Raw genomic sequence first — 12,672 nt, forward strand, 5'->3', positions numbered from 1 at the left:
GCTGCAGTGCATCGTGAGACGCAGGAATGTTACTTTAATTTAATAAGTTTCTGTTAAAGTTTTTGATTTTTTGTTACTGTTCCCCTTTAAGGGGCTGTTAATTAGTTAATCTGCTTATTAGTTAATTTATTTATTTGCTGGCAGCTTGTCAATTCAATGTTGATGTGGCCTGCCCAGCGTAATTGTTCAGGTCTCCTTACAAATGCATCAGGTGAACAGGATGGCCAGAGCTGGCAACACACCCACCAGTCACTTTGTGTGCCTAAATCAAAAATTGTTCCCCTTCAAAGAATGAGATCTATATTACTCGAGTGTAAAACTGTAAGGGAAACTCACCTACTGTGTAGATGGGGCCCCCTACACACCAAACAAAATGAAAGACTTGCATTTATATAGCACTTTTCATAACTGTTCGATGTTTCAAAGTGCTTTACAGCAAATGAAATGGAGTATAATCACTGTTGGGATGTAGGACTGGGCAGATGTTCAGTTCTGTGCACCAGCTATTAATGTCAATTTCAAAGATGGTTTTATGACTAATGCAGTAAAGACTCTAAACTCAGACAACCAACATTCCTTCTAAATTTGTCAACATTGGTTGAATAATATTTATGACTGGCAACAAATTGCAAACTCATTTAAACATATGGAGTTGCGCTTACTTCTGAGCGTACAATGGCATGCACACAAATAGATCACATTTCTAATGGGTAATATGTTGGTTTGTAACTCTTTCTTGACTGGACCAAGAGACCTGGGAGGGAAACAAGTGAGACTCAATTCTGCCGTTCAATACAGGCGACAGTTTCTGACATGCATTTAAGTTCCATGTTGGGATTCAAGTATTTCAAAACACGTACTTGAAAACAACACAAATCTCCGTTCAATCTTCCATCAAAGGACATGGAGCTGCAGTAAATGTGCTTAAGACACTGATTAATTAGAGAACTTGGCAAAAGAACACTGATCACAGTAGCTGGGACTCAGAGCAATCCAGTGCGGTCCTCATTCAGGTCCGCGAGGATTCCAGTGGCAGCACATGGTCGGAGCTCTGACCAATCAGGGGGTTCACTCCGCAGTACGTGGGTGGGGCTCTGATTAGCCGCGCCCAATTAATTCGCTTTGCGGCGGTGACGTTTCACGGCGCCTGATTGCGGCGCCGTACGTGGCCAATGACCCGCTGGGTGATACTCAACTGGAAGGAATATTGCTACAATTTATCATATTATTTCACTTGATAGCCCCATGCGAAAGTGCAGTTACCTATTACATTGTAATCATTGCTAAACGGGAGCCTGTTAGTAGGTGAGTGAGTTCATTCTGCAGCGAGACAGCAATGTAGTGAGTGGGTTGCATTGAAATTGACTGAGCAGTACTGCGATCGCGCCTTCTCTTTCCATGTTGTTAATTACTCAATAATTTCATTGTTTCTTTTTTTAATGTGATCTAATTCATTTCTGTGGCACTCAAAATAGGTTTAGTTACAATTTCTGCCTGCTGTCAAATGCTATTTTGAAAGCTAAGGATAATGTGGGCGTCCCTCTAACTGCTTGATGGTGTGATATTTAACAGTCGATTCTTTTGTGAGGTGGCAGGTACCTGTTATACAGGAAAAGTTTGAGACATTAATTGAGGTTTGCTGCCAGAAATTGACCTCTGGCATTTTTGTTTACGGCTCCTTTTTAAGGAGAAAGTGGTTGGTAATTCCGAACTAACTTTTAGCGAGCCCCTGTGAAATTGAAACTAACCAGAGGGAACCTTTAAAAGAAAACAGAAAATGCTGAAAATACTCAGCAACTCTGGTAGCATCTGTGGAGAGAGGAACAGTTAACGGTTCAGGTCGATGACCTTTCATCAGAGTTGGAGTTTCGGGTTGGCCTGTTGACATTTCCATTGGAAGCGAATTGAAGCTCGGTGTGCATGTTATGATCTTTCCCCACTGGAAGCCTTAGCAATAGGCTGAAGCATATAAAGGTTCTTTATATATTGCAGTGCACTTAAAGCAGGATGATACAAGGTTTCTAACAAATTAATTGCTGAAGTTAATGCAGTTTTGTCGCATGCACCCTTGCGGAATTAGGAACCCAAATGGTGCTTTTTTTAAAGGGATGTACTGCAATTGTTGGTCTTCCATTTGATGGTGCTAAACTTATATTTAATAAGCATTTTAAACGTGATTTGTATTCTAAGCCTGGCTTTAGCTGAACGCTTGTTGGACATGGAGAATATGGTCCTACAGTATGAACTATATCTTATAACGTTAATAAAGTTGGCCTTTGTTTAAAGGGAAGGGCTGTTGCTGTTAAGGGAATGGTGTAACTTTCTGGAAAAGCTAGCAATTGCCTATGCTTGAAAGGCTGCTCTGTTATCCACAGACATAAGGAGAGAAAAAAAACTTGTCTTTGTACACGTCCTGGGGTCATGAAAAGTGATAATCAGTTTACAGCCAATGAAATACCTTTTGAAGTGTGGTGACTGTTGTAATATAGGAAACAAGGCAGTTAATGTGTGCACAACAAACTCCCACAAACAGCAATCTGATAATGACCAGATAATCTGTTTTTGTGATGTTGATTGAGGGATAAATATTGGCCAGAACGCCGGGGATAACTCCTCTGCTCTTTTAAATAATGCCATGGATCTTTTACATCCACCTGAGCAGGTGGGACCTTGGCTTAGCATCCGAAAGACAGCACCTCCAACCATGCACTGCTCCCTCTACTGCGGTGGAGTATCAGCCTTCATTTTTAGAACCATAGAACCAAAGAAAAGTTATGGTACAGAAATAGGCCATTCAGTCCATTATATCTGCGCCACCTGAAAAATTAGCCATCCATTCTAATCCCATCTTCCAGCACCTGGTCTGTAGCCTTACAGGTTACAGCACTTTAAGTGCAGATCCAGGTACCTTCTTTAAATGTGTAGAGGGCTTCTGACTCAACCACCAATCTGGGCAGCTAATTCCAGACACCTACCACTTTGAGTGAAAAAGCTTTTCCTGATATCCCCTCTAATTCTGCCCAATCACCTTCAATCTGTGCCCCCTGGTAATTGATCTCTCTTCTGGGGGAAACAGTCTTTCCTATTGATCTGTCTAGGCCCCTCATAATTTTGTAGACCTCAATCAAGTCACTCCTCTGTTCTAAGGAAAACAACCCTAGCCTACCTAATCTTTCCTCATAGCTGCAATTTCCAAGCCCTGGCAACATTCTTGTAATTGATCTGGGGAGAATAGAGAGGGGATTTATGTCCTTCCTGTAATGTGGTGACCAGAACTGTGCACAAAATTCCAGCTGTGACCTAACCGGCATTTTATACAATTTGAGCATTACATCCCTGTTTTTTGTATTCAATACCTTGTGCAATAAAGAAAAGCATTCTGTATCTACTTTACCTGCCACCTTCAGGGACCTGTGGACATGCATTCCAAGGTCTCTTACTTCCTCAACCCCTCTCAATATCCTTCAGTATATTGAGTATTCCCTTACTTTTTTTGCCCTCTCAAAATGCCTTGCACTTCTCCAGATTGGATTCCGTTACTAATATTCTGCCCACTAAGCCAAACCATTGATATCATTCTGGAGTCCACAGCTATACTCTTCACTATCAACTACACTATCAATTTTTGTGTCATCTGCAAATCTTCCAATCATGCCCCTCATATTTAAGCCCAAATTATTTTTGTGTTCATTCTCGAGTGTGTCATGAACCAGGAATCTTGTGTTTCAGAGGCGAGAGTTCTAACAACTGAGTCACTGCCTACACCATTTGCACCTTTTTCTGGTTGCAGGAATAGTCAGTTTAGTTGAGATAAGTGAAATATAACCAGATAAATTGTTTTTGTGGTGTTGATTGCAGGATAAATATTGGCCAGGATACTGGGGTAACTCCCCTAATCTTCTTTGAAATAGTGCCAGGAGATCTTTTATGTACACCTGAGAGAACAGATGGGTCCTTGGATTAAGATCTCACCTGAAAGACAGCACTTCCAACAGTGCAGCACTCCCTCAGTATTGTACTGAGAGTTAGCCTTGATTTTTGTGCTTAAATCATGGGGTGGGACTTGTACCCAGAATCTTGTGACTCAGGCGAGAATGTTACCAAAAGAACCACAGCTGAGGCAATAAGTTTGTGTTGCTCTGTATATTATGTTTAACGCAATTGTTTTATTGCTAAATTTTATTAATATTTTCACAGTAGATATGCTCACCCATGTCATATCACTAACTATTTTTTGTTTTCAGGCCTGCTGATGTCCCGCTAACATCCCAGCATTTGTGCAAACCAGAATAATGTAAGCTTTTGCCATCAAGGCAACTGTTGTGTAATACTGTAAAAGACAACTGACCATGGCTTCAGAAAATCAGGCTAGACCAATATTTTCCATTGAGGGCCTTTTCAATCTCCCAATTAATTTATAGAATATGTAAATCCTGAAAACCTTTGAAGTTTATTTTGTAATAGTATATTTTAAGCAAATAACCACAGTCTTTAACTTTCTTCAGTTGCATGTGTTATGGAGGACTGTGTGCCATTGGAGGGTATTCTTCTTTTTCTCGAGTTCTTGGCCCAAAGGCAGGCCTTTGGCAATTATTTGTTGAACCACAGCAGCTGTCGTGATTTTTTTCTTTTCAAACTGAGTAGGGCAAGGGGGCAGATCTCAAGCCTACCTCAGCCAGAATGGAAATCAAAACCCGAGTTAACCTAATCCACATGCTATCTGTCTGGCCAACTAGGCTAACCAACCCCCCATCAAAGGATATAATCTCTAATACTTTTGTTGTCAAGCCGCTGGCTGTTCACTGCAAATTTACCTGACATAACTGTTGCTATAATTCTATCCGAAACATCCTTAACCATTCACTAACATTTTGGGATTTTTGCAACCCAAGGGTTAGATCAAATGTAACAAGGTAATTTTTAGATTAATTGTTCCCAAACAGTGGACTGAATGACACAAGAAGACAAGGTGCAGGGACACGCTTGCATGCATAGTGCAGCAAAGCAATCATAAGCTAATAAGGTGGTATTTCTGTCTCTGAGGGGCACCAGACCCACCTGAAGGTGTCTGCTTCGCAAGAGGCAGCAACACCAGAACAGCAACAAAATTAATTTTGCTGGGAATGCTGGTGGCAGATGGGATGTACAACCACTAATTCACTTCTCAAGCACTGGTCTATATGGATCATTTCAACCATTAATAAAGGATTGGTGAACATAAAATAAAATTGACTGTTAAGCAATGGGCGTGTCCAGCTGTTTGTCTGTTGCCAATGATATGATGGAAACAGCCTGCAATATAACTGGGGTGGTTCCACAGCACTGGGAGCCAAGGCTAATCCAGATGCTGCTGCTTAGAGATTTTGTAGTATAGTTAGAGCATTATTTTATGATTAAATTAAAATACAGTTTATAACCTACTGAATTAATTGGAAAACTTCAATTAAAATTAAAGCTAAACATTAAACTGAGACAAAACCCAACCATAACCAACTGCAGTTCCAACAATGTATTGCCACCTTGTGATGATTACAGCTGACTATTCCTGTGTATCGTATTTACAATTGCCATGGTTTTGATCATTTCAGTAAGTTAGTTGGTTTGTAATTCAATTACTTGTGATCTATAGCATGACTATAGAACTTGTTAATGCATCAGTAAACCCAAGTAAGCCACAATTAAACTTTTCTTCCTGTAACTAGGCTCTGACCCAAATTTGTAATTCCTCTCTGGCCACGGGGGAGGTGCCAGAGGACTGGAGAACAGCTAATGTGGTTCCGCTATTTAAGAAGGGTTGTAGAGATAAGCCAGGGAACTACAGGCCAATGAGTCTCACGTCATTGGTAGGGAAACTAGTGGAGAAAATTCTGAAGGAGAGAATCTACCTCCACTTGGAGAGGCAAGGTTTGATCAGGGATAGTCAGGATGCTTTGTCAGAGGGAGTTCATACCTAACAAATTTGATTGAATTTTTTGAGGAGGTGACCAGGTGTGTAGATGAGGGTAGTGCAGTTGATGTAGTTTATATGGATTTCAGCAAAGCCTTTGACAAGGTCAAAGTCTTATGGGAGACTTATAAAGAAGGAAAATGCACATGAGATACAGGGTAATTTGATAAGGCGGATTCAAAATTGGCTTAGTTGTAGGAGATAGAGGATGATGACAGAAGGCTGCTTTGGTGACTGGAAGCCAGTGTCCAGTGATGTACCACAGGGGTCTGTGCTGGGTCCCTGGAGGAAGTAATTTGACAAGGAAGTATTCAATGATTGGCATAGCACTGGGAAGTTCTGAGGAATGAAGGGACCTTGGCGTGTGTCCATAGATCTCTGAAGGCAGAGCGGCATATTAGTGGGGTGATGAAAATGGCATATGGGACACTTGCCTTTATCAATTGAGGCATAGATTACAAAATTAGGGAGGTCATGTTGGAGTTGTATAGAACCTTGGTGAGGCCACAGCTGCAGTACTGTGTGCAGTTCTGGTCGCCACGTTACAGGAAGGATGTGATTGCACTGGAGGGGGTGCAGAGGAGATTCATCAGGATGTTGCCTGGGATGAAACATTTAAGTTATGAAGAGAGGTTGGATAGACTTGAGTTGTTTTTGTTGGAGCAGAGAAGGCTGAGGGGCGACCTGATCAAGGTGTACAAGATTATGAGGGGCATGCACAGGGTGGATAGGGAGCAGCTGTTCCTCGTATTTGAACGGTCAGTCACAAGGGGGCATAAGTTCAAGGTGAGGGGCAGGAGGTTTGGGGGGATGTGAGGAAAAACCATGGGAATAGTGAGAAAAGAAAGGTTGAGCTTAATATTAATTCACTGGTTCTGTGTTGATTGGATCTGTGAAGACAGCAAGAGCATACCCTGTGGGGGGTGCAGCGTATCACTGACAGTGACTTCAGATTTCCATGTTAAGCTACATGCGCAGATGCCAGAAATTGCGATTCATTGAACACCATAATGGCAGCAAGTACTGACAGTTTTGCCATCATTACAAATCCAAATCCCAGGCCTGTATAAAGAAGGAATTTCTTTTTTTTTTAGATATTTAATATAGACTGGGCCCTCAAAACCTTAGCAAGATTTATAACTGGACATTTGCTAATCTTGTTACTTGAGTATTGTTAGTAAGAAATTCACAATGTCATGTTACGACTCATCATAAAAGGTGCAAGATAAAATTAGTAAACTGGAGAGTTATTCTGTGAATGCATTAGCTCTTTTACACTGAAGTCGCCAAAGAAAAAGCAGAATTATGACTTTTTTGAGATATATCAATGTACACTGTTACTGAAGTGCTATGTAATATTACAAATGGAATTTTCTAGATCGCACTTGTTTCATGGTTAATAGTCAATTGCTATCATACTTCTATCATACATTAATTTAATGACTTGCTGCCAGATTGATAAATTCTTTATCCCTATGTAAACCTGTCCAGTTAAGCAAGTCAGATGCATTACACACAAATCACTGTTGGTGCTGGATATAAAATGATAATTGCTCTGAAAAGAATGACTTTGAATTTGGCACCCAAATCATTAGGTCTGTATGAAAAGGAAGAATGCAGGAATATCTCCAATATGCAAAATATGTCATCAGAGTACAAATATCAGAATGTGGTAACAAAGTAAAATATTAACTTGTCCTGGTCCGTGTCCAAAATTCAATCAACATTACTGAATGTTCTTGGCTTGAGTATTTTCACAGTCAGATATAACTGAAGGTTAAACACTAGGGCAGTGTTAGGTTTTTATCTCCAGCCAGGAACATTTGGTAATGTGGGTACTTGCTAGAATTTCTAAGTAAATGTTTTAAATTATTACCGTTGCTTCTCAGCAATTTATGCAATGAGATGAAAATGGTGACATTCTTTTCAGGAGAAATGTTGGTCAGGACCCTGGGAATGCTGTATGCTATCATTTGAATTGTTCCATGAAACCTTCATCATCCATCTATACTGTTTGCATGGAGCTTTGAGGCTGAAGGGGTAGACTTTCCAACATTGCAGCATTCTGATTATTGCACTAGAGTGTAAGACCTGATTTTAGTGCCTGGATCCTGGATGGGCGCTTGATCCCACGAGCTTCTGATTGAGGTGAGAGGGCTACCTACCAACTGGGTCAAGCTGACAACTGTATTTCAGGCAACTGTGTATTAACCACTGTAAATGTTCTTCTTTCAATATGCCTCAAAGTATTTAGGCTTTATGGGGCATGACTTGAAAGATTATTTTGTTCTAATGTTCCAGTACAGCTCAGTCTAAACAAGAACACAAGAATTAGGAGCAGAACTATTCAGCCCCTCATCCCTGCTCTGTCAATTGATACAATGGTGGCTGATCTGATTGTGGCCTCAACTGCACTTTCCTGTCTGCGCACACTTCCCTTTGTCGATGAAAAATATATCCAACTCTGTCTTGTATATATTCTATGACCCAGCCTCCACTGCTCTCTGAGGAAGAGAATTCCAGAGATTAACAACTTCTGAGAGAAAAAGAAATTCATCTCAATTTTAAATGGGAGACCTCCTTTATGTTTAAACCTGAATTCTAGACTCCCTCATTAGGGCAAACATCCTCTCAGCATCCACCCTGTCAAGTGCCCTCAGGCCCTTGTATATTTCAATAAGATCATCTCTCATTCTTTTAAACTATGTGTATAGAAGCCTTTCCTTCTCAGATAACCACTTCACCTCAGGAATCTGACTGAACCTTCTCTAAACTGCTTCCAAAGCAATTATATCCTTTCTTAACTAGAACAATTCATTGCGATTGAGTTAAATTCCAACCACCTAAAGCTTAAAAGCATATAATATTTTATTTATCAGTTGTAACTACATTTCTTATGTTGGGTTCTAATTTGATCATTGGTACAGGTCTGGTTGCTTGTCCAAATGACAGCTGGTTAACTATTTTCCAATGAGTGGATGGTGACTCTTTCACCTTCTAATGAGTGACTTTTTTAGATTTATTTCAAAATTAAAGGGCTTGCATAAGGTTTCAGTGGCAGAGTACCTGCCTTTGCCCCTTCATGAGCCAACGTTTCAATGTTTTAAATAAAGCAGTGTTGATGATAAATAAGATGTGAGTATTTAAACACTAAGATAAAAACAAAATACTGCGGATGCTGGAAATCTGAAATAAAAACAGAAAATGCTGGAAAAACCCAGCAGGCCTGACAGTATCTGCGGAGAGAGAAACAGAGTTAACGTTTCCAATCTGTATGACTCTTCAGAGCTAATTAGAAGTAGAAATATGATATTTATGCTGTTTAAGGGGGTAGAGCAGGTAAAACAGGATAGAAGGTCAACGATTTGTGGGGACAAAATAGAAAGAAAAAGGGATAAAACAATGAATAAATAAAAAAAATACATTTTAAAAAGGGTTGAGGAGAGAGTTCATGGTCATTTTGAATTGTTTTTTTATTTACTTATTTTTATATTTATTCATTGTTTATATTGTTTATCCCTTTTTCTATCCTTTTTTCCCAACCACTGCCCCCTCCCCCCCTCCCCATTCACCAAAACGGCCATCCGTTATTTGTTCCATATTGCTCTTTCAGAGCGCTTACCCTTGTTCTGTTATTAACACATTCTGCTTTCGTATCTTTATGCCACTATCAGCACCTTCTTTAGCTTTTACCAGTACCATTAACACTCCCTTTGTCTTGTGTCCATGACCTTTCTATCAATCTCTCCTTAGCCCCCACCTATCGCTGACCTTCTATTCTGTTTTACCTGCTCCACCCCTTTTTAAAAGTATAAATTTGATAACATTTCTACTTCTCTTTAGCTCTGAAGAAGCGTCATACAGACTGGAAACGTTAGCATCTGTGGAGAGAGAATCAGAGTTGTCAGACCTATTGAGTTTTTCCAGAATTTTCTGTTTCTTTTATATTACATGTGAGTATTTAAAGTCCAGTCCATGGTCAAATAGGATGTCAAGAATGCAAATAGTCAGGGTTCAGCCTAAAGAATGTAGCTTGGCTGGAGAAGGAATCAGTGGCAAGGGGGCAGCATCTGTAACTGGGACCAAAGATAATGGTGTTGATCTTCCTGATCAACTTTTGAAAGTTATGACCCATCCAGGAGTTGATATGAGTTGAGCTGTCTGGCAGCATAGATGTAGCCAAGGATTTGAGACAAGAAGTAAAGCTTGGTATCATCACTGTAGGGAGGAAAGTTGATCTTCAAGCTCTAAGTACAGCATGTCCATCAGGAATAGAAAAAATACAACCAGAAGTACTGATGTGCTAGAAATGTGCTAGCTTAATTTTATGATTTTTGGGATCAATTTAACGAGATGACGTTTTAAGCTCAGTTCTAAATTGATTGCACTCCATTGCTTTCAGTTTCTTGGATAACTTAACGAACAATGAATGCCTCCAGTCACTTAGAATGCATCATCTGGTATAAATTTCTGTTATCACTTCTAATTCTGTTTCTCTAAGGACTTTTAGGTATTCAGTTGTTACTGCATCTATGCCTAGAGCTTTTCCTGTACTCATCAATTTCTAAGTATTCTTTACCTGTGATATCACAATGTTTGGTCCATTGTTTGCCTGTAGATCTTGAGAGCTTCCTTGATTTGGATCATTTCACTTTTTCACAATTCACTTTTGTATTCTGTCTATCTTTTAGCGACTGCATCCCTTTCAAACAATATTTTATCATCTTTGCCTTTTATGCACTCTCTGCTGTTATCCCTTTCATTCTCTGTCAAAGATTTCACCTTCTGGTGCGTAATTCTCATTTTGTGATTTCTTTCCAGCTCTAATACTTCACACATCTCGTACCATTTCTCTTTAGCCTAGCTACATGCATTCTTTACTTTCTTTTCAATTTCATCATACTTGGATGTGTTTCTTTTCTTTCCTCTTTGTAGCATCATTGCTAGTATTTCATCTGTCATCCACTCCTTGTCTCTTTTTCTCTTTTCAGTAATATTTCTTTTGTATACTTTCATGTTTTTCCACTTGCTTTCTATTTCTGGTTCTGGGGCCTCTGCATGTTCTGTTTCCTTGAATCTTTACAGTAAACATATTGGAAAACATAACAGCTAATGCCCTTGCACTGCAATACAGAGAAGAGCTGACAACTTTTATAATTGAAATTCATTTTGTTTGTAGCAAATTTGAGAAATTTCTAAATAGGCCATGCAAAAGCTGGGCAGTTAATTGCTGTAATCTTCACCGAGGAGATTTGACATATCTTAGCAAATAGATGTCTCTGTAGGCAACACCGCTGTCTCTCTCTGTCTCTCTCACCCCTCAGCTATGAAGAAGAGTCATATGGACTCAAAACATTAACTCTGTTTTTCTCTCCACTTCTGCAGTTAGACCTGAGTTTTTCCAGCATTTTCTGATTTTGTTTCAGATTTCCAGCATCCACAATATTTTACTTATATCACTGTCTCCTTGGTTAACTTTTCTCGAGTTCACCATGAGAAATGCTTAAGATATGCGTGAAGGGATTGTTCCTCTTCTTTGCAAGTGAGCATGTTTAGAAAACGTGCCTTCTGTTTTGACCAAATAAGTATGAGCAGCAACTGGGGCAGAATTTTCCATTCAGCGTGGGGGCGTTAAACGACACTCGATGATCACAAAGTCGTGTGATATTTTGTTCCCGTGTGCCCGCCGATAATTGATAGGCTTCTTAAGGCCATTAACCAGGTAATTAATCTGAGTTTTATGCTGCCCGTCCAACCTTATGGTTGGAGGGCAGGCAAAAAGGTCAAGTGGCCTTTATGTTTGTTAGGAAACCTCATCCACGAGTGGGATGAGATTTTCTAAAGCTTTCACAAATTAAATAAGAACTATTTTTAAAAAATAGAAGCATGCCCCATCTCATATGACACAGTCATATGAGGGGACATGTTTCATTAAATTTTTATTGTATTTATTGTATTTATTTATTTATTGTATGTATGTATTTATTTATTTTTAAAAGCACTTCAATTTCCCTGAGGCAGCTCCGTGCCTCAGGGAGATTGAAGGGCTCTTTTGTGCGCATGTGTGAAAGAGCACTGGACCCAGCTCTCCCTCCTCCCCAGCCTGCACAAGTAGTGCCTGACTGCTCTTGATCCACGCAGGGTGGGCCTTAATTGGCCCGCCCACATGAAATCGCGTTGCGGAGCCGAACGAAGGTGGTGGTCAGCTCTGCGATTGCCCGCTCACATCGAGCCTGCCCGCTCTCACCGAGCCTGCCCGAAGAATGGAAAATCCTGGCCTTGGACTCCAGTTCCAATTTGAATAACTTAAAACCAGAAGTCGACGTTTTAAAAATCCACAATCTTTACTGATGTTCTGGATGGACCACTTGAAATTGAGGTTGGCTGTTCGCATAAGAGTGAGCACTACATCTAGATTATTTGGCATCTTTATGCCTGCACGAAGACATGTTGCACTTTAAACTTTTGTCAAAAGAATATACTTAATTAAGACTAAAACCTATTCAGAGGTTTATCACAGCCATGTAATTTACGAAAAGAAATCTCAATACTAACTGATTTCAGTAATTGGGAGGGTGCGATGTTCTCAAAAAATGTGGACTTTATCAGGAAAGTCTGATGGGGAAAAGGTTTGGGAAAGTTAGTTTGACACTTTATGCATCATATACAAAGTCTATAATTCAAATTCTTTCTGACTTTTCTACAGCTGAAGTCAATATTTAAAA

General features: G+C 39.9%; 1 long non-coding RNA gene across 1 annotated transcript; it reads left to right on the forward strand.

Moving 5' to 3' along the window:
- The first annotated feature begins 1,154 nt into the window (after positions 1-1,154).
- LOC121280953 lies at positions 1,155-11,604 on the forward strand. The gene is made up of 4 exons (XR_005943774.1): positions 1,155-1,305; positions 4,245-4,294; positions 7,878-8,095; positions 11,534-11,604. It is a non-coding gene; the product is annotated as an uncharacterized LOC121280953 (long non-coding RNA).
- The last annotated feature ends 1,068 nt before the right edge of the window (positions 11,605-12,672 follow it).

Source organism: Carcharodon carcharias, chromosome 8 (genome assembly GCF_017639515.1).
Source record: "Carcharodon carcharias isolate sCarCar2 chromosome 8, sCarCar2.pri, whole genome shotgun sequence".
NCBI classification, from domain to species: Eukaryota; Metazoa; Chordata; class Chondrichthyes; order Lamniformes; family Lamnidae; genus Carcharodon; species Carcharodon carcharias.